Consider the following 22,782-nt stretch of genomic DNA (forward strand, 5'->3'; position numbering starts at 1 on the left):
GGAATAAAAGGAAAATAAGAATAAGTAAATAACAAAGCCAGGAGTAGTAACACATACAGACTACATTCCATGTAGCCCTGCATAATCACTGAACTAGGAAACAGATAGAGCTATAAGCTTCTTGGAAGTCATAACAAAGATGAAAAGGTGATCAGTGAATTACCAGTTCACGATGCTCAGAAAGTAAAAACAGGCCAGCTACTCAGAAAAATCACTACTACCTCCAACATGAAGACCAAAGAGAATTGAATTGTGTGTGTGTGTGTGTATGTGATGTTCATGAAAAGGATGATACAAGGGATGCCTGGGTGGCTCAGTGATTGAGCATCTGTCTTTGGCTCAGGGCATGATCCCTGGGTCCTGGGATCCAGTCCCTCTTTGGGCTCCCCACAGGGAGCCTGCTTCTTCCTCTACCTGTGTCTCTGCCTCTCTGTGTGTCTCCTATGAATAAATAAAATCTTTAAAAAAAGAAAAAGAATGATACAAGATTGAATACATAGCAGCTTCTGTGGAATTCTGACAATAGCCAGTGTACTACATGTCAAATACTTTCTTTAAAAATCCCTTAGTAGAAGCCAAAAACAAATATCTAAGTAAAATAAATATGTAAAGGAAGAGTGAAAGCAATAGGACTGAGCAACTCTGAGTTAGTCACATACAAACAATTTAATATATGAAGTTTGTGATAACTATTTTCCTTGACCATAGGTTGCTGGCGCATACTTCCTCACTGTTGGACATGTTCCATATATGTAGGTTTACAAGCATTTCTACATACTTTCTGGGGAAATCTATTTCTTTTAGGGACTACCTCTTTAGAAACCATTATATGCTGCTGGTCATTAGATTTAGTTAGTTCTCCATTCTGACCTAGTTGCTATCATTATTTTATGAGAAAAGACAAAGAAATCTTATCATTTGTGCGCTCTTTATAATCTTCAGCTTTCAAACCTTCAATAAAAAGATAAGATTGCCTCATTTTTAACGGAAATTTCTAAATCTGTAAATTAGCAAAGTGAATTGAATAAAGACCTACTCTAATTCACACACTAACTTGGAGATACTCTTTCATTATGAGCCTTCTCTGAAGTGAATTTAATCAAAGTTTATTCAGTGAATTTCAAAGCAAAGCCACCAGCTCACTTTACCTTCCATTTAGGTCCCTAACAACAGGATTTGAGGACTGTTCCTCACTCCAATTCTTTAGTAGTGCAATGCCTACTGTATGCAGAGAACGTTTGCAAGTTTGGATCCTCTGAACAACACAATGGATTCCCTCTACCATACCACAACACAATTGCTCGGCTATCAAGTAAAGCTTTTTTATCCTGCTGAGTTCAAAGTTCAAAATTTATTTCTTAGCTTAATGCAATGCTAGTGCAAGTGTGTTTAATATATTCATTCTAAATGCCATCAGAGGACGGTGGTGTCAACATTTTGGCTTTGTTTGGACAGCTTTTGTGCAAGTGCAAACACTGAGTGTATGAAATCTAATGAGATTAGGCGCTTACTGCAAAATTAAAGGCAGGCGACTAGACTTCAAAGACATTACCGCAGCGCAAATCCCTTACTATATTTCTTGGGCCATTTCAGCAAACTAAAGTTTGAGAATCACCTTTACCAAAAGATTTTCTTCATAGCAACCCTTTATTAGAAGAGTTGATATTAAATACCTGCTAAAGACTACGTGGTTTTTAGATGCTGGTTTTTTTTTTTTTTTTTTAAATCATCATTAAAGAGCTCCATAATTAAGGAGGATGAAATTGAATCAAGACAAGTAAGAATTAACCAAAAGCTCTTTCAGACCTGGAATTAAACATGAACCTTTTAAAAGTTGTGGATTTTGAGTGTGGTGTGGTTTTGTTTTTGCAAAAATAGAGAAAACAACAAAAGAAATTTGACCTCATCACAACACGATAATGAATCCTCTGATTTTTTTTCAGATAATTAACATAATAAGGGCTTACTATATCCCAGTCACTGTTCTAAGTGATTTGTACGTATTAAATTAATTCCAACCACAACCTTATAAGACTGCTAATATTATTAGTCCCAATTTACAGATTAGAAAACCGAAGCTTACTGAAATTAAACTGTGGTTTATTAAACTAGAATAATAGACCCAGGGGAGAGTATAGATACATGCTGGAAAATTGAGCTAAGAACCTTGTTTCTAATCACAAGCATCTTTAACTTCAAACAAGAGATACAAAGGACCCTCCAGAGAAAGAACAATAAACAAGCCCATAGCACCTAAGAATCCTGGGCATAAACCAGATTATAAAGGGGGGATTCAAGCTTCATTATGGCACTCCAGGGATAACACGGTTAGGAAGAAGAAAAAAAAAAAGAAAATGGCTATAAGCCTTCCCACTTGCAGAGGAAATGGAGGAGAAATGGAGAAGTGGATGGGAGAGGGATCTATTGCAGATGACCCCAATCTAACAAACCTGGCAACCAAATGGTCAGAACTGTCGATGGTAGGAAAAATGAAGGTTTGGAGAAAGCAATAACTTCAGTTTGAGGAGGCAACTTTTAGGTTGAATCATACAAAAACAGCTTTTGAGTGGTGTTTGGGTGGCTCAGTTGGTTAAGTGGTTAACTCTTGGTTTTGGCTCTGGTCATGATCTCAGGGTCATGAGATTGAGCCCTAGGTTGGACTCCACTCCCAGAGCTTAAGATTCTGTCTCTCCCCCTCTGCCTTTTCCACCCCTCCAAATAAATAAATAAATAAATAAATAAATAAATAAATAAATAAACAAGCAAATAAATCTTTAAAAAGTAAAATAAAATAGTTTTCGACCTTTTTTTTTTTTTATCTATTAACTTGGTCATTGGTGCAGCCTAAAGTTTTGAGATATTCAGGTAGTGGGGCTTCTGATAACAATATGTTACATTGAAAATGTTAAACCAGAAATAATTTATGTTTTTGGAGTCAAAATCAGAAGCAAAAACTGTGGGTACAGACAAAAGATGACCATAGTATAAATGATTTCTGTGAAATGGCAGATTGCAGGGGCTGAGACTACAGAGGATGGATAGTAAAGAAATATGGCTATAAAATGTATATACACATTCCATCAGCATACTCATGAGAGAGAAAGATAAAGATGCTTTTTTTCTTTCTTAATATAATGACATCAAAATAAAAAGCACCCCTGGGTGTTTTCCAAAAGAGACCCAGGTATTTTACCAGCAAGAAAATCAAATAGATAACAGCACCCAAGAGTACCCAAGAGCAAAGGGTGAGACAACAGGATCTATTTACATGAGACAAGAGAGCCTCACCTAATGAGAAATCACAGCCCTGCAATGGGTGGAAATAGTAATATATGACTAAGGTTCCACAGGAAGTGGACAATTTCTGCTCACTGTAGCTTCATGTTTCAGAAACTTTAAGGAAAAATTCTGAGAGAAGTATTTAGTAAGAAAAATCTGCCCTTATCTGCAGGCAATCATGTTCTCAGAAACATGAATTTGTTAATGTCCACTAGGAAGTCTTGCTCCTGTGTGCATGTGAACAACTGCAAGCTGTTCAGATGCAGGGCGGAGGGAATAAAGTCTTAACAGTCTTCCTGAATGTAGTGGGATTAGCCTCTGTTAGGAGAAGATCTAGAGTTTAAGAAGCCATTGGAAGTTGTAAAAATTCAATGAAGTTGCTTCAAGAGAACCTCATAAAGGTCAGAGAGTAAATGATGTGCCAGGACCCGGAAAGACAGACACTGAAGAAGATAATGTATCATATCACCAAACTTTATTTCTACCATTTCTTATCCCTACCCCATGCTACTTACACTCTATCATACATACATACATACACACACACACATGTGTGCACATACACACACGCACACACACACACAGACCCATATAGGGCAAGGATTTCTTATTCATACTCCTGTTTCTCAAAAGACCCAGTACAGTGTCTTGCACATGGTAGACATTTAATAAGCATGTTAGCGGAATGGGGTGAGCTTCTAATAGATTACTATCTTTGAGAGTTAGAATTTAGAACATAATAGTTTAAAGATACTGTAAATGACTTTTGAAAATGAGAATAATAAAAACTAACATTTATAGAGTACTTACTATGGGCTCTATTTTTACACATATTATCTAATTTAATTTCCATAATAATCGTAAAAGCTAGAGACTACCATTATTGCCATTTTACAGATGAGAGAAACAAGGCTTCAAGAGATTCACAGTAGTATAAGGGTCTAAACTTGATGTTTTCTCAAAACCATCACGTATATAAAATGCCTGCCCTAATGCCAGGCTTCTGTGAGATTGTACATGGAAGCAGACACTATAGGGTATATAACAGCCAGCCTGCAACCTGGCATATGTAACAACCACATGGCTTTCTCTGAGACACCACCTTTCTACTTCATTAACTAAGTAATAAGAAATTGGACAAGATCCTTAAAGTACCTTCCAGGTCTGGTCATCTATAGCTTTAGAATTATTCTTAGTAACTGAATTAAAGGTGCTTAGAATTAAAGGTGCATCTTTTAGTTGGCTAATACCTGAAAGGACTGATAATCATAGTATTTGTAAAACTGAAAGGGGTTTATAAAAGTGTAAAAGGATTTGGAAAGTTAATTGCTGGTCTTGGAATTTGTCTTCAATCTCTGGCAACTATTTATGTTACCAAGAGACAATAAAGCAAAAACTCTATAACATTTTCTTTTTTTTTCATTTGTCTTAACTAGCAACATACAATAGAAGTAGCCAGGTAAGATAGCATATGATGTCATTATTACCATACTCTCAAGAATGAGGCAATCACAAATTGAATAAAACTGAGTGTTCTGATAGAAAGTATGAGCACCTTCTCCCCCAATCACTCTATGGATTCAGTGATCCAACTTTACAGTTTCATTAACAAGAACACATACATTTTTTAAATATGAGGGACTCAAATAACAAGGGTATTTTATTCATATTATTTTTAAATATTTATTTATTTTCTTATTTTAAAGAGAGAGAGCATGTGAGCAGGGTAACAGTAGAGGGAGAGAGAGAATCCCAAGCAGACTCTGTGCTCAGCATGGAGCCTGACGTAGGGCTTGATCCCAGGACCCTGAGGTCATGACCTGAGCCGAAACCAAGAGTCTGATGCTTAACCAAACGAGCCACCCAGCTGCTCCAACAATGGTATTCTAAGCCATAACACCAAACACCCATTCAACAACATTCCCCCAGCCATTAGAAGGCAGAAGCACAATATGCTATCCCCTAAATATACAATGATCTTGTTTATACCTGAATGAGAAAACAAAGACAAAGACAAAGTTCTTTGCTCCTAACGAGAATCAAAAATTTTAACTCTACCATGGATTTGGTGTTTTTTTATAGCAACTCCCTATATACTGATTATATCTAAAGTGTATTAAGGTAAGTTGTCATCAACTAAGAAACTATTATCCTTGTTTCTCTTTTTGGCTCCCCACAAAGAACCTAGTCTGGCCCAAACCTCCAGGATTGCAAAAATTTCTCTTTCAGGAATTGCAAAGCCTTTTTAAAATACAGATTACTTTTTCTGCTCATTAATAGAAGGAAATCTTGTCCTTTAGTCAAAGCCACAGAAAAGTATTTGGTGAATCACCATAAAACACCAGAAAATATGTAATGACTTCTCATCCTCAGAAATTACTTAGCACTTTGCTTACAGTTCAACATATAGGGAATTATTTGCAGAAGAGAATAAGAACAAGGATATATTATCTCAAGTTAACAGATGGGAGGCAGGGAGGGCGCACACTACTCCTCTGTGTGGTGTGTGGGGTGTGTGTATGTGTGTGTGTGTGTGTGTTAATTTAAAGGAAGTCTCACTTTCACAGGAAAACCACCCGCGGTAGTAAAGATGATGACTCTGACCCACCAGGTTGGCAGTTGGGTGCAGATTCTTGGGAAACCAGTCTCTGTGGTTCACCTCACCGCCTGATAATGACAGGCCCCTGCCTTAACCTCAACCCTGAGAAAGAAAAAAAAATCAACACTAAAAATAAGAAGAAAAGGGGAGTAATGTCCTTGCCAATGCTAGTAGCCAGGAGGCCTAGAAAGAGGCCACTGGATACCCTACTATTTATTGCCCATTTCCACCCATAGGAAGCTGGGCTGAGAGCTTGCCAAAGGGAAAGAAAAAATAAAAATGTTCTCCATCCTTCCTGTTTACATTAATAGAACACAGTCACGTACATCATTCCAACTCTATTATTTTCCCCTTTTACATAGAGTAGTTTTTTTTAGGTCAAAGTTTCTAAGAAAAAGAATTTTAAATTGTATCTTCAAGTTTTATACTCCTATCTTTTATATATCTTATACTTTCTTCTATTACTTAATTTATGGAAATAAAAGACTGTTTCAATCATCTTATCTAAGAGGCATGTTTTCTTATTTTAATGGACAGAAGTTAAACAACTGGAAGTTCCCTTAGCCTGATATTCCAGAGTGAATCAGCTATTTATTGAGATTCAGTTTACACATAAAAAAAAAAAAAAAAAAAAAAAAAACCTTCTTCCCACAGGGAAAATAAGGTCAAATTCCTAGGATAAGAAACCATAATAAATTTAACTTAACTGCAGAAGCCAGTGGTTTGAGGAAAGCTCAAACCCAATCCCCAGTCTCCTAAATCATTACATCTTTTTAAAACAAAGAAAGTAAACACTGTTTTTGGTGCACAATTATTTGTGTACTTCTCTGAGAAGGAATTTTACCAGATATAAGGGTTCCCCTAAAATCAAAAGAACCTGAATTACAGCCTGTAAAGCCTGCAAAGAGATGACGTGCTGTCATAGGGTTGTTGTTTTTTTTAACCTTTTGTATACACACTTGAACTCCCTTGCCATGCCCTGCCCCCAGTCTCAGCCTTCCCTGAATTGCTGCAAAACTTCCAGATCCTTGCTTCCTGGAGGCTTTCATCACTCTCTTCCCTCAGCTGGGATAGGCCTTTCCTCCTCCCTTACCCATTCCCTTTGCTTCTCCAACCCTATCTTGTTTTTCTTGTTTTGGTGTAAATGTCACTTCCTCAGGAAATTCTTCTCTGAATTCCCAGTCCGCATTAAATCTCATCCTCTTGCTGCCCTCGCCCCCGCTCCTCACCATTATTTGCTCTCATACCCTTATGTTTCATAGCCCTTAAGACATTTGTGATAAATTAGTTCTCTGTGTAATCATATATTTAATGGCTATGTAATTTTTATGTAATGCCTGTCTTCTGCAGTTAATAAACTCTGACACAGCAGGGGCCATATCTTTCTCACTGCTTGTGCATAATGTAAATACTCAATGAACTGTTCTGAATGAGTGACTAAAGGTTGGCACGAAATATTCCTTACTATTCTATCCATATCATTTTTTATTTTCCGGGAACCCTAGAGAATGGGACTGGGAATATTTCATGAGAAGTCATCCTATCCGAAGCCGTCACATTAAAAAAAGGCAACCAGTCCATGAATCTCTGACCTACCAAGAAAGAATGGCAAGCAAAGTAAACCTTGCCAAATAGAGGTCATTGATTGGGATGGATGATAAAGCTAGAAAGGCCAACTGGGGGTGAGAGGACCAAATTAGGAAAAGTTAAATTCAGACTTTAATATATTATAAAGTCAAAATCATTTGCATAATAAAGTGACATGATGAAGTTGTGAGATTATTCCAGAGGTAAAATGCAATATTGATTCAAAGGGTAGAAAGGCAGCATCCAATCCAGAAACTAAAATTGTCTAGTTTTGATGCAAGTAAGATCTCAATTATTACAACAGGAGTGGAAACAGGAAAGACTAGATTATGAGATCAAGAAAGAAGATTTGATAAGACTGGGTAGGGAAAAGGGTTCAAAATTCTTAGAGATAATCAAGCCCAGGTGTAATGGAGTGGGGTCCATCGTCAAGAGGGCTTCCCTCTGTTCTCAACCTTCTGGATGACCTTGAACAGATCACTTAACCTTTTCAGTCTCATCTTCATCTACAAAACGGAAAGATTGGACCAGATGACCAGCAACATCTAGCATTCTCTGAATTCGGCTATTCATGGAAACCAGGGAATCAGCAAGGGTCATGGGTTTGGCAAACAAAAGAATGTGTTTCCTGTTGAGTTGAGTTGGAGATAAAGTCAGACAACCAGAGAAAGATCTCCGGCAGGCACTGAGCATACAGAACAGCTGAACCTCAAAGAAAAGCAGATTTGAGAGAGTCAGGGGCCTCAAGGTGTAGTTGAAGTGATGGGAGTTGATAAAATAGCAGAGGGAGATTGTGAACAGACAGGAGAGAGTGGCCAGCTCAGATCCTCTCCAGTCCAGGGAACGCCGACCTCAGGTCACTTGTGGCAGTAAATCTCCCCTGAGGGTAGAAGGATTCATTTCTGTTCCAGGACAGGGCTTCTGACCCCATTGTACATTTGCACCTTCTTTCAGTCAGATGGGTGGCAAATTGTAACTGGTGAGCAAGGTGAGAATAAAAGGTGCTAAGAACTGGCATTCCCTGTTGGTTCCTGCAGCAAGCAGAGAATCACTGGAGTCATGTGGCAAGTGTGAAAAGACTCTGTGGCCTCTAGTGGTCTCCACTAAAAAGCCTTTTAGCTATGATGCCCTCTCTCTCCCGATGCTCCCCTTCCCCCACCGCTGCAGAGTTACCCAGGTCCAGTTCCCTGACCACTGACCACAGTGGGAAAGCAGAGTGCACAGCATTCGTGTAATGCTTCAGGGGCCGTCCTGGGAAGAGAATCCTGGTCCCCTGCCTTTCAATCCAATTCTCTTTTTTAGAGATCATGCCACCTATTAAAAGCATATGTGCTACACCTTTAAAATTCCCTCTGCCCTCAACTGTGAATAGTGTGTTTCATTGTCTGCTGTCATCCTACCAGAGAGGGAGCTTTGCACAGTTGGACAAAACTTGCACCCTTGAGCAGAGCAGCCGAGAGCTCAGTTTCCTCCAGTGATCTGCAGGCAGGCGAACACTGCCAAGGGCACGATTGTATATCGGTTCTCCTTGAATTGCATATAGGAATATTGTTGCTATGTGGCCTGAGCCAAACAATCCGAGTCACCTGACATCCTCCATCCAACATTTAGGAGTCATCAAACTTAATTTCCCCTTTGTGCAATAAAACACCAAGAGGAAGCTTTAATAGATTGTATTATGTAACGGTTCTATAAAAATAGCAGGCCAGCGCGGGAGCACTTCCTTCCTGGGGCCCAGTAACCTATGCTGAAAGGATACACACTGGTTGCCCGGGCAACCATGAGAGATGACACTAGGGAAAAAAACAGCAACAAAAGGACCATTTTTTGGCTCAGTCAAATGAGGTCTGGCTTCAAGCTTGTGATACAGTGAATACAGACAGCCCAGCAAAGAGAGAGGAACCAGTTAGCAATTCTACTCAGGCACCAGTAGCCCTGCAAAGCTGCCCCTGCTTTCGGTTTTTACCCCCTTTTGTTTTTTTAAAGAGAGGGGAAGAAAGCTCTTCCCCTAGGAATTTCATTTTTAATTTAAAGAAAGCAATATCTTTGATGGGAGTTGAACTGTGGCAATCGGTAAACAATGTTTATTCTATTTTTTTCTTTCTCTTCTCAGGAGCCCCCAAAATAATTTCAGTTACATGCGATTGTCTTTTGTTTTCTCCTAGTATGTTCGGGATCTGATTACGCAGGAAGCAACTGGTTTAATGGCAATAACCTTTATAAACAACCTCTAAATAACAAAATAAAGCAGGGACACTCAAGCAATAACTCATTTTAAAAGCGAATAATAACCATTTTGGGGATCCCTCCTCAGAGCAGACATCAAAGGACTTTGTTTTAATAGACTATAATCTCCTCTCTCCTGCTGTCCTGAATTAGAATCCCTACATTTTATTATCATCATTACCATCACCATTATTATTGCCTCACAAAATAGACTGCCATTTTAATTTCAGAAAACTGGTCTTCCCGATGTACTGAGAACAGAGGCAGAAGGTTCATAAGTTCCTGACTTGCACCTAAATGTTTTCCTTCTTATAGGAGGAAATGGGCCCTCAAGCATTTACAAACGTGATTTGGAACCTCCGGAAAAAAGAAAAAAACAAAAAAAAAAACAAGGATGAATCAAATGGGATTTAGTTGGGATCTCTAATATAGAGCAACATCAATAGTTCTTTCAAAGTGATTCTTGAAATCAGTGCTCATAAATATGTAATGCACTTTTTATCCAAAAGACCTGTTTAAATCCTCATATAGTAAATGATTTATTTCAAGATTAGGTGCTCTGCACAAAGCAGGCTCCCTCTGATCAAGTGGGAATAAAATCTGTGAAAGCAAGTGGTAAAGCATTATGTAAATGTAAACTGCTGGGATTATGATTATCCTGTGAACTGGTATGTTTGAAGAAAGAAAGCCAAAAAAAGTTAACTCTGTATTCTTCAGAAAAATGTCTTCTATCCATCCTGTCTCTTCGGGCTCTGTTCCTACTTCTTGCTGCCCTGCATCAGTTAATTCAAATCCTCACAGCATCTTTTAATCATGTGCCTGCTTGGCAATTCTCTAATATTAAGGCTGTCTTCACAGACCGAAGGAGAGTGGAGATTTAGAAATTACTCACTTATTTTTATCAATGTATGTTGCCAAACTCAAGATTCTTATCTCTGCAGAGTACCATTTAAGGCAAAATTCCAGTCCTCCGCCATAAAGTCGGTCAAATCATCTCTATATACCACATCTGGGTCTCCTGCAGATGGATTTAGAGATAGATTAATCCTTAAACATCAGATGCCATTGAAACACAAAACATCTTTTATTATCAAAGTTACAGACTTCAGGCTTAAGTCCTTTAAGACCTAGTACCCTGTATCTTCGGAGAAAACATACCCAGAATGCATGGGCCTTAAAGTTAGTCAGCCTTATTTTCCTTTTGTACTAAGGGTTTTGAAATCAACAGGATTAAGTTGCAGATAGTTGGTCTTATCCGGATCTTTATTTTGACTCTAAAAAAGAATTGAAGAAGTCTTTTTTTTTTTTTTTTAATTTTTATTTATTTACGATAGTCACAGAGAGAGAGAGAGGCAGAGACACAGGCAGAGGGAGAAGCAGGCTCCATGCACCGGGAGCCCGATGTGGGATTCGATCCCGGGTCTCCAGGATCGCGCCCTGGGCCAAAGGCAGGCGCCAAACCGCTGCGCCACCCAGGGATCTCCAGGTGAAGAAGTCTTTGATGAAATGGACATAGTGTTAGCATTCAATAGGAGCTCAACTCCAGGGGAGAAGCCTGTCTTCAAGAAACAGTGTATCTGGGATCCCTGGGTGGCGTAGTGGTTTGGCGCCTGCCTTTGGCCCAGGGCGCGATCCTGGAGACCCGGGATCGAATCCCACATCGGGCTCCCGGTGCATGGAGCCTGCTTCTCCCTCTGCCTGTGTCTCTGCCTCTCTCTCTCTCTCTGTGTGTGTGACTATCATAAATAAAATAAAATAAAATAAAAAAAGAAACAGTGTATCTTGCTTGGTTTTCTGGTCTGTGATTTCAATTTACTGATGCTTAAGTACACGGCACAAAATGAAGTATACGGGAGTTATAAAGCTTGGTATGTGTCATTAAATCTACGAATCCTTTTCAGTTATTAAAAAAATACTGAATAAAATCAAACTAGGATAAATACTTCCCAAGCTTCAAGTTCTCAATTTAGCATCTCCTCTAACTGCTTCCTGCATGAACTATGTCAATATGAATAATGATGGTAATCATACACCTCTTCAATTTAGAGGTTACAAATAGACAGTATGCTATGTATATTTCTACAGGAGGAACAGTACACAACAAGGTATGAGATAAAGTACCAGTACTCACTGAAGCTTGCTGTTCCTCCTTGAAGGAACTCACAGTCTAGACTAGGGTTTAACACATAAACTTCTACAAAGAGAACTACTACTACTAGGGACTCCGGAAGCAGTGAAGAAGTACTACAGGTAACAAAGGCCAAGGGAATTTTTTGGATAAAAGAGATCTCTGTGGGCTGGACAGTCCAGGGAAGGCTTCACAGAGGAGCAGGAATGGAGACTATCCTGAGAAAACAGATAGAATTTAAGCAAATAGAGAGAAAGGAGATTGAGAAGGGAGATGCCAAAACCAAAAGGGTTCAGATGCTATCACCCACAGCATGTTCATAGTGCTGTGGGTAAATGAAGTGTTTGGAGGTGAACACAGCAGGCTTGAAGGAGAGAAAGGCTGGAGGAGAGAAAGGCAGGAAATGGTATTGTTTAGATTTATAGGAAAGAAAATAGAAACATTCAGCGTGCAATGGGGAGATACAAAGAAACCTAAGCATAATTTTCATGTGATCTGGGGCAAGATTCAACCTCTGCTTGTCTCAATTTTCTTGCCTATAAAATGAAGATGATAATATAGTAATAATGACACCAACATACAATGCATTAAATGGATATAAGTTGTCATGTTATCCAGGGCCCCAGTTTATAATTTAATTTCATTTAATATGATGATTAATTCTATTAATCAGAATTCTAGAATTAATTAGTTCTAGAATTCTAATTAATTCTATTAATTCCATTTCTGTGATGATTTATTCAGTCTCAAGTTGTGACATTCATTTGGTAAGACCAGATACCGCCAAACCAGTCATAGCCACATTCTTTTTAAAAGATAACTAAGAGGAAGAGGGGAAAAATCAACTGAGAAGTGGAAGCCAATAAATTCTCCCACTGCCTAGTAGGAAGGAAGAGGCCCTGCCTCTTTGGACATAGGGCTATGTCCAAATTGAGTCAGTCTCCTGAAGAGATCACACAATTTTCCACTGATGTTCTCATCCAAGGGTGGCCAAGAAGAGAAAAGGGTCATGGGGTCAGATTAGAGGGTACGCCCACCAGCACCTTCTTCCCCCCATAGCCAGACAGCCCTCTGACTTACTGTTTGAGGTTCCCAATCAACTGCATCAAAGGTAGTGGAGTGCCTGGAACATGGACTCCAGTTTCACAGACTTCTAGAATAGTTTTGGCAGCAGCAGAAGTGACTCACTTTCCAACTTTGGCACACTGTCAAAAGCTCCACAATACAGAAGAGTCCCTTTGCCCATTTCTTTCAGAGCATCCCGATTTTTTAGTAATGCCTCTCTCATCTCTGTTGCACATCAAGCCATAGACTCATGGAACCGCTTACTTGTGACCCACTTCATTTTGTTTACTTAAAGATTGTTTTCGTGACTTTTAGAAAGCCATGCTTGCATCTGGGATTTGTAATTCTAAGTCAGAGAAAGACAGTTGTTATGTATTGTTTAAAATTTGTTTAATAAAAAGGAATTTCTTTGAAAACATCAGGCCAAGTTTATGATGTAAATTTACTGTCTGTAAATTTACAGTGTAGTGACAGAAACTATAACACAGTATGTTAATTGACCAGTGTTGTAAGAAACATTCACTACAGCAATGAAAGAGTATATGGTGTTTTGTTTAAAATACATTAATTCAAGATGAGAAATAAGATGTTTTTCATTTGGGTAATTTTCCCTTTTATGGTGGTTTTTTTCTGTTTTATCCATCTATATTTACTAACTTTACAGTAACAAATATAAATGTCTTCTATGACTATAAATGAAAAATCAAATTATATGACTTCAGACCATTGAGTAAGTGATTTTCAGCTGAAAACTTCATCTCTCAACACCACAGGTCTTTTCTAGCCTTTCCCACAGATCTAGAAAGGTGATTTCCGGTGTGTTCCTGAAGCTGAGCAAGCCCAAGTTCTGATATGATACACTCACCTCTTTCTGATCCATTTAGCATATTGCTGCTTGAGACTAATCAGAAATTAATCCCAACCTTTGACTCTGGTCCTTCAGAAAAGGAAAGGTGAAGCTTTAAAGGAGCACTTTTCTAAATGCCACCAAGTTCATAGTCCCATAAGAGATCAGCTAAAAAGACAGCAGGTCCTTTCAGAGACCTTACCTTGGTTTTGTGTTACATAAATTCTACCTAAGATTTTCCTTAGCACAAAGCAAATCTGGGGATTTGAAACCTATGTTGCTCCCTAAGATCAGAGGAAAAGCCACTTGGAGTAGTATTCTAATCACCTACTCAGTAAAACATTACTGAAGATCTATCCTGATCACTGTGGAGAAAGGAAGGCAGAGAATAGATCCCCACTGTGACTCCAAAGAGCTTAAGCCATAGAAGGACAGATAAATCTCGAAACACACCTTACCATAAGAAAATAGTTCAATGACACAAGCCTGGTATGGCCATCATTGGTGCCATTCCCTAATGTTTCTGGGCTATGATCTTCTGAGCATTTGGTAGGATTATTCTTCCTTGTCCCTTTGAAGTTAGCTGTGGTCATGTGATTTGCTTTAGATAATGAAATGTGAGAAGAAGTAATGGGTATCACCTCCAATAGAAGCTTTAGGAACCAACACACAATTAGGGCACCTGGGTGGCTCAGTTGGTTAAGTGTCCAACTCTTGATTTTGGCTCAGGTCATGATCTCAGAGTCATGGGATCAAGCCCTGTGTTGGGCCCTGAGCTGGGTGGAGGAAGCTGCTTAAGATTCTCTCTCTCTTGCCCCTTCACAAAGATGGTGCCGAAGGAGAAGAAGGAAGCCCCTGTCCCTCCCAAAGCCAAAGCCAAGGCAAAGGCTTTGAAAGCTAAGAAAGCGGTGCTGAAAGGCATGCACAGTCACAAAAAAAAAGAAGATCCGCACGTCACCTACATTCCGATGACTCAAGACCCTGCGTCTCCAAAGGCAGGCCAAATATCCTCAAAAGAGCACCCCCAGGAGAAACAAGCTTGATCACTATGCCATCATCAAGTTCCCCCTTATTACTGAGTCAGCCATGAAGAAAATAGAAGACAGCAACACATTTGTGTTCATTGTGGATGTCAAGGCCAATAAGCACCAGATCAAACAGGCTGTGAAGAAGCTCTATGACATTGATGTGGCCAAGGTCAACACCTTGATCAGGCCTGATGGAGAGAAGAAAGTATATGTTCGACTGGCTCCTGACTATGATGCTTTGGATGTTGCCAACAAAATTGGGACCATCTAAACTGAGTCCAGCTGGCTATAAATCTAAGTTTAAATTTTTTCACCATAAAAAAAAGATATTCTCTCTTTCTTTCTCCCTCCGCCTCTCCTCTCCACTGTGATATCTCACTCAAAAGAAAGAAAGAAAGAAACAAAGAAACAAAGAAAGAAAGAAGAGAAAAGAGATAAAAGAACCAACACACACAATTCACTACATCCCCTTCCTCCTACTGTTGTTCCAAGTTAGTGAAGGCTCTGGCAACCTTGACTGTGAACAGTGTGAAACAGAATTCTGCTGGCCTGAGATGGATGTGTCGTATGATAAAGAAATAAAATCTTGTGGTTTTAAGGCAGTAAGACTTGGGCTTGACTTTTCCTGCAACATAACCTAACTCATCCTCATACACAGGAAATTCTCACATGTTCCATTCTACATCAATTATTCTTATTATCTCCATTTTACAACTAAAGGCACTGAGTCACAAGAAAAGCAGCTCATCCATGGTAGGTCACATGAGGGTTGTCACACCTATACTCATTTTATATGTAAGAAAACTGAATCTTATGATAGTGACCTCCTTATATGAAATGACCTCCTAAGCCCACAGACAGTAAGTAAAAGACTCAGTAGTCAAACCTGCTCTCTTTTCATAACACCTTGCAGTAAGTGGTTTAGCAAGGGGTGGCCTGAGTAGAGAAGATCGCTCCCCCTCAGAGCTAACAGTGGAAGCTTTCAGGGAAGAACCAGGATCTGCCGTGGGCTCAGAATGGTCAAGTTTGTTAAGAATGAAAGGGCTGGAAAAACAGCATTATACACAGGTGGAGGTGTAAGAAGACCATTTGGCAACACTGGATCCAGGTCCAGTTTGAGGGGTAGTGGGAGGGGATTCAGAAAAGTCAGACTAGGGACAATTTATATAAATGTTTGTAGGTTCTCATTCATTTGGGGAATATAAATAATAGTGAAAGGGAATAGAAGGGAAGGGAGAAGAAATGTGTGGGAAATATCAGAAAGGGAGACAGAACATAAAGACTCCTAACTCTGGGAAACGAACTAGGGGTGGTGGAAGGGGAGGAGGGCGGGCGGTGGGGGTGAATGGGTGATCGGCACTGAGGGGGGCACTTGACGGGATGAGCACTGGGTGTTATTCTGTATGTTGGCAAATTGAACACCAATAAATGAAATGATAAAATAAAAATAAATAAATAAATAAATAAATAAATAAATAAATAAATAAATAAATAAATAAAGGAGTTTTATCTGTAGGCAACTGGGAGACATCAAATGACTTAATGAAAATGGTGGTTCAGTATATTAACTTAGTTACATCGCTCAGTGTTAACCAGAGCCAACAGGGACCAATTAGCCATTCCAGTGATAAGTTTTAAGGGCTTGAATAGCATTTTAAACCTTTGCAATAGACAGGAGAAGATCATGTATACATCACATGAAGGAAGAATTCTAGAATTAGGTTAACTGATTGGTAGAAGACAGGCAGGTGGTGATGGGTATGCAAATACCTATGTTAGGTATAGGCTGCTTTATAATTGTGCCTATGAAGAATCTGCAAAATCTGATACTACAGATTTAACAAATATTAGCTATTTTACTAGAAGCAAAGACCCAGAAATTCTAGAGAAATAGACTAGTGATATAGTCAGGAAGGCATGTGTTTTCATAAAAGATTAGCTTGCACTTACTACTTAACTGACCTTGGGACATTTGGTTTAACCTTTAAAACAGAGCTAGTAATACTACCTCAGTGGATCAATATGCTAGTATATATAAGGACCTTACAAGGTACCTAGTTCATAGCAGGTACCCCATTAATACCAGTTTCTTCCATTAGCATTCCAAACTAGATGGAGCTACATATTATTATGTGATGTTGTTTAATACTCCCCAAGAACATGCAATGTAGATTTATAAATCTTGAATTGGTGAAAGTACTCTGCAAATACCTCTACTTATTTTTCCCAACGTATTTTTTCTAAAATCACTTACTACCAACTTAGCATTAATAGCAGTACTTTAAAAATTCAAGGGGATCCCTGGGTGGTGCAGCGGTTTGGTGCCTGCCTTTGACCCAGGGCACGATCCTGGAGACCCAGGATCGAATCCCACATCGGGCTCCAGGTGCATGGAGCCTGCTTCTACCTCTGCCTATGTCTCTGCATCTCTCTCTCTCTCTGTGACTATCATAAATAAATAAAAATTTAAAAAATAATAATAATAAAATAAAAATTCAAAATTTTAGACAACACAGTAAAGTTGTTCCTTGGCCACTTAGCAACATAGAAAGAGTTGAATTAAAAACCATGAAAGGTCATTAAGCCTTTGCGCATTTTAGAAGATGTCTCATAACAAATATTAACCATCATGAGCAGAATGAGGATCAAAGAGAAAAGGCTAGACCTACTACAGCTCCCTTCAGCTATTCGCCCAAGATAACAACAGTCAATTGTGGAAAATAGATAATGTCTGTTGTAAATTATGATAATCTGTTACTGCTACCTCCTTACCCAATCTAGATACATAAGCTTAGGCAGAGAAGCATTTAAAAGAATGGTGGTCACAGTATATCAAACATGATTCACATTCTGATCCAACAGCCACATAGTCACCAACAAAGTCTCTTTCCAAGGAAGCAGTACTTGGGAAAAGCAGTCTTTTAATAGGAGAAAGATACCCCTGGCAGATACTGAAGTTCATGTGCCAAAAATACTGAAGCTCATGTTCAGGTTTACATATACCAAATACTAAGCAAATGCACATTGTAAATATGTTGTGTTCCTGTGCATTTTATTAATTCCCATAATACCATCATAAATAGATTTAGACTAATTTTAGTCCCTACAAAATAAACTTATTTTTAAATTCTTTGGCATTGTACGAAGGAATTTCAGAAAGTATGATGATGCTGGTGCTTTATGTTGCATTGTTGTATCAAGTATGACTTCCTTAAAGGCTTGGGAAGTTCTCAGTTTCTGGGGCAATGGCATAAAGTAGCTCCAAGAAATATTACAAGCTTAATTCATTTTTGAGCCATCGACTAACATCGAAGCAAATAACTGGGTAAATAAACATTATTTTATTAACATAAATTCCCATGCTGGGTAAATTAAATAAATTCCTCAAATAAATCCCCATGCCAGAAGTGAAAAAAAGGCAATCAGTGGCTATGGTGCATTTACTTAAGTGATTCATCATGTACATCTTACAGAGTAGAACTAAGGTACAATCTCATCTTTCCTAAGCAGAACAATGTTGTCTTCACTAGACCTTGACATGTTCCAGAAGGAAAAATCAGGTCACCGTATTTTCTGAATACCAAAATTTCATAGTCTAACCATTTTTGTTCACTGTGGCCCAACACACAGTCAGAAATCGGTGGTATATTCTTTTGGTGTTTCATTCAGTAGACATTAGTCTCTTTACTACCTAAAAGAATTAAACTAAAAAAAAATAAAAAATAAAAAAAATAAAAGGGATCCCTGGGTGGCGCAGCGGTTTGGTGCCTGCCTTTGGCCTGGGGCGCGATCCTGGAGACCCGGGATCGAATCCCACGTCGGGCTCCCGGTGCATGGAGCCTGCTTCTCCCTCTGCCTATGTCTCTGCTTCTCTCTCTCTATCTCTCTCTCTCTCTGTGTGACTATCATAAATAAATAAAAAATATTAAAAAAAAAAAAAAAACAGCTGAACTTTAAAAAAAAAAAAAAAAAAAAAAAAGAATTAAACTGTCCTAACTTGGAATTCAAATGACAGGAAAAACAAAATAGTTCTGAATAGTCAAGCAAGTTATCCATATCCTTGTTTTTAAAAAAAATAGGGTATATAGTAACTGGGGGAAGAACATGTTCTTTAAATTGTAAGATTCTTTTGAATAAATCAATTGTGGTTTAATGAGGTTTCCCTGTAGTTCATTTTCACTGAGCTTGTTATAAAAGAACATCTGTAAAACGCTGACTTTCAAGAATCCAGCTGTTCTCATCTCTGTCATATTAATTGTTTGTTATCACAAGTGTGACATGTTTTTCATAAAAGGTAACTACAATAAAATTGATTATTCTATAATAACTAAGAAAAGGAATAGGGAAAAATTAAATCCTAGGGAGAAAAATGATTCTATCCAACTAATAGCATTATTACTAATAAGGCATGCAAGAAGGAAACCAGAAAAATATCTTCTTAATTAGAATTACTTCCAAGTAAGAATTTTCCAAGGGATATCATAGACTTCTGTCTTGACTGGTTCTTAAATTATATATGTTTACAAGCACTGTGGTATTTTTTAAAGTTTACCAATAACCTAAAAAGCTCTGGGCACATATACAAAAGAATAATTTTTAAAATGCTGCAACTAAATTAGATTCTGCGGTAAAAAGAAAATCTAAACCTTAAACTACCCCATAAAAGAGGAGGAAAGAAAATAACCCAGCTGGATAGTCATAGAATGCCAAACCAAAACTATATACTTTTGTCCCATGCCCTGAATGCCAAAGAACTTGGGATAAAAACAACCACAAGTAACCATCATGCCACCTTCTACCTTACACAGCCATGCTGTTGGCATACAACCCTCCACGCAGTGTTCCAGCAATAATCACATGTATAAGTCCGGTCAACCACTTTTTCAAACAGAGGAATGACCTATAGGCTTTATCCCATCTTTTCTGATGAGAGAGTGGAGGCCCAGGTCTGAAACCACACCCAAGCCACTTCCTATCCTCAGACACACTGGCCAGCAAAACCTTTGGGAAGTGGGCCAAATGGCTATGGAAACCCTACAAGTTCAATTTCCTTCCCTTCTGGTCCCGTCATTTACCAGAACTGTAACCAAGTAGCAAAATGCACTGGTTTGAGTTCCAGCTTTTTTTTTTTTTTTCTTTTCCTCTCCCTATCCTCTGGTAGAGATGTGAATGAACAGTAAAATCTCCAAGAGGCAGGGAGCCAGATGAAAACCATAAGCCATGCTGGATGATCTCCTTTAGATAACCAAGAGATAGCTGTGGCTCCTGGAGGAAGCCCAAAACATAAAACACATAGGATCCTATAAGAACAGCTGAGCGACAGCTATAGCAGGAGGCAAAACACTTTGAGGAGGAGATCAGGTTGTAGTACTGGATGGCCAATAAGATACATGCATTCTAAATGCCTATCGTCCCTGTATTTATTTTTTTAACACCTATTGTCCTTTTAGATCATAAAGCACGGTGGGACACATTTTATCAAAGTACCCTGGGGCAGAGGATACAGGAAAGTAGAAGGCTAGAGAAGTACAGTAAAGAAATTTAGTAATGGACAATGTTTTACATTTACTTTTCCAACATATACGAAGAAAATTGTTGCTTGATTTGTACTTGCCTTCTGTCATAATAAATACAATCATGTCAATAAAGCTCTAACAGAGCCCTTAGCTTAAGTAGACAGTCAATAAATGGTATCAACCAGATTTATTCCTCCCACAACTCTGACTGAAAACCTACCATCTGCCAGGGAGTCTGTTGGACCCCAGGATTAACCTATTTCTTGCCTTTCCGAAGGGCAGAAAGACTGCCCCATGATGATTAAGGTCCTCCAGGGCAAAACTATGCCAGAAACATAGTAAGAATATAAAAATGGCCAAACTCCAAGATTGTGTGAAATTCAAATATGAAAATGTTTGTGAACGGGACAGAAGAGGCACTGTCGTAACACAGTGGCACATCTCAGCATACAAAAACCATGGTTTGAAGACTATACTTTCAGGGATCATTTCTATAGTTTGTTACAAAAACCATGGTTTGTTGATTAACATAATGGTTGACTACAACTATTTCCTTTCATTCTTCATGATACTATACTACTTCAGAACCCAGGAGGAACCTAGAAACTTGACTCCTTGTTTTAGAAATGAGGCTCAGAGAAGTAAAGTGGCATACCCAATCCCAAGTGCCTATTAATACATCAAGTGCAAAGTAAGGAGGAGGTCAAAGGAGGGACACAGGAAGGGGAACAAATATTATTTGCTGAGGGCTGATTATTTTAGACATTATTGTTAGGCTATAGGCCTCTAATGCTTACAGCAAAATGCAGCAAGGTAGGTATTATTGCCTCTATTTTACAGATAGGAAATTGAGGCTCAGATAGGTTAAGCGACTTGCCTAAAGCCACACAGCTAATAAAGAGGAAAGCACGTTCATTCAACGCCTCACATTGCTCTCACAGCCCCCTTCATCAAGGCTGCTCTTTTTACAACTGCCTCTTTGGAACAGAAGTGGGGCTCAACCTCCTTAGTAAGCTTTTAAATGCTGATGACTCTGAATCTCAAGGGCTGGTGTGATGTAAAAAAAAAAAAAAAAAAAAGGAAAACACAGTCACTAAGGATTTGTGATCTTTCCTAGTCTAAAAAAGCTAAGATTGCTCAGATAACTTCTCCCCTTACGGTATGCTTCACAGGGTTTTCCGCAGTGGTCTAATTTTCATTTTCACAATAAACCTCAATATTCACCATGTGCTAGTATTTAGCTTCAAAACCTCAAAATAATCAATCTCTATCATATTATTGTTCTTCGGCTGCCAGAAATCTCTTCAGAGGCCTCATTGGAAATATTAGTAATCCTTCAAAATGCCGACTGGCATCATTCTCAAACTGTTCTGTAACATCATCTCTCCCCCATCCTCCACAAATGCCTCCGGGAGGAGTCCAGTCAGTCCTGGACTGGAAGTCTTCCCTACACGTGTGGGATTAGCTACAGATGAGAGACTGTAATATATTTAAGAGGTCTCTGTGAATGTGGAAAGGAAATCATTGTATACTCTATTCCCTCAAGACAAAGTCTGTTTACAGGGATTATTGATTAAAAATATTAAAACAACTCCCATACTGCTAGGTGCCTTCCTTTCAATGATTATAGTCACCAATAAAAGCTGTGGTTAAAATAGATCTTAAAATAGGTACCATATTTACATTTGAAAACACTTGCAGCAGAGCAGGAAATGTTGAATTGTTTTGACGGCAGTTAAGAAGAAAAAGCAGTTACACACACACACACACACACTTACACACAGAGCACAGATTTCTTACCTTAACTGCCATCAAGAGACTGCATCACAAAAATTATTTTTTTAATTTACCCAATTGTAGAAAGAATGGAGAAATTAGAAGTCAATTATCCTGATTCCTAAACAACTTGTCCTGCAGTCACCAGTTAATTGTTTAAGCCTCCACTTCCTTTTGTCTGTGTGTTGGGTTGGAAGGGAGGAGGAAAAGAGAAAGGGAACACATAGAAAACAGATGTGGAAATAAATATTTATCAACACAAAATCTTGGCAAACCTTGATCTTTATATTGCCCTCACGCTGTATTTTCCAAGTTTTTGAGTTTCTCCAATCCCCAAAGAATTCATAGCTAGAAAGGAAGGTAAAAACCTTGTGTAGGTTTTCCGCAGACTTGGGGAAGCTTCTTTGGGGAATTCTGATGCCTCCCCCTTAATCTAATATTAATAAATGTTTTTGACCCAAGGAATCTCTGCCAGAGAATGGGAGAAATAAAAGGTTCATTTAGCTGGTTTGTCCTGTCCTTGGACTTCCAGGCAGAAAAAACAGCACCTTGTGACAAAGGCGGACCACAGGCTGGCCGAGCTCCAGGCAGACACTGGGGGATGCAGTCTGTTTATCAGACAGCACATTGTCTTAACCAGGATGTGGTCGGCCTTTGTAACAAGAAGTATGCAAATGAGTTTCCCAGAGACCCAACACCCTGCCCCCCACACACACTGGTTCCTTCAGTAG

The 22,782-nt window shown here is 38.8% G+C and overlaps 1 long non-coding RNA gene across 1 annotated transcript in view; it reads right to left on the bottom strand.

Annotated features, from left to right (window-relative positions):
* The window catches only part of LOC140611708 (uncharacterized), a 159,320-nt gene extending 146,112 nt beyond the window's left edge, over window positions 1–13,208 (bottom strand). Inside the window, exons 1-2 of the long non-coding RNA XR_012012854.1 lie at window positions 12,900–13,208; window positions 10,584–10,709 (exon numbers count right to left, since the gene is read on the bottom strand). This is a non-coding gene — a long non-coding RNA (uncharacterized lncRNA). The remainder of the gene's footprint in view (window positions 1–10,583; window positions 10,710–12,899) is intronic.
* Between the last annotated feature and the right edge of the window lie 9,574 nt (window positions 13,209–22,782).

The sequence above is a fragment of the Canis lupus genome, chromosome 20 (assembly GCF_048164855.1).
Source record: "Canis lupus baileyi chromosome 20, mCanLup2.hap1, whole genome shotgun sequence".
Classification (NCBI taxonomy): domain Eukaryota; kingdom Metazoa; phylum Chordata; class Mammalia; order Carnivora; family Canidae; genus Canis; species Canis lupus.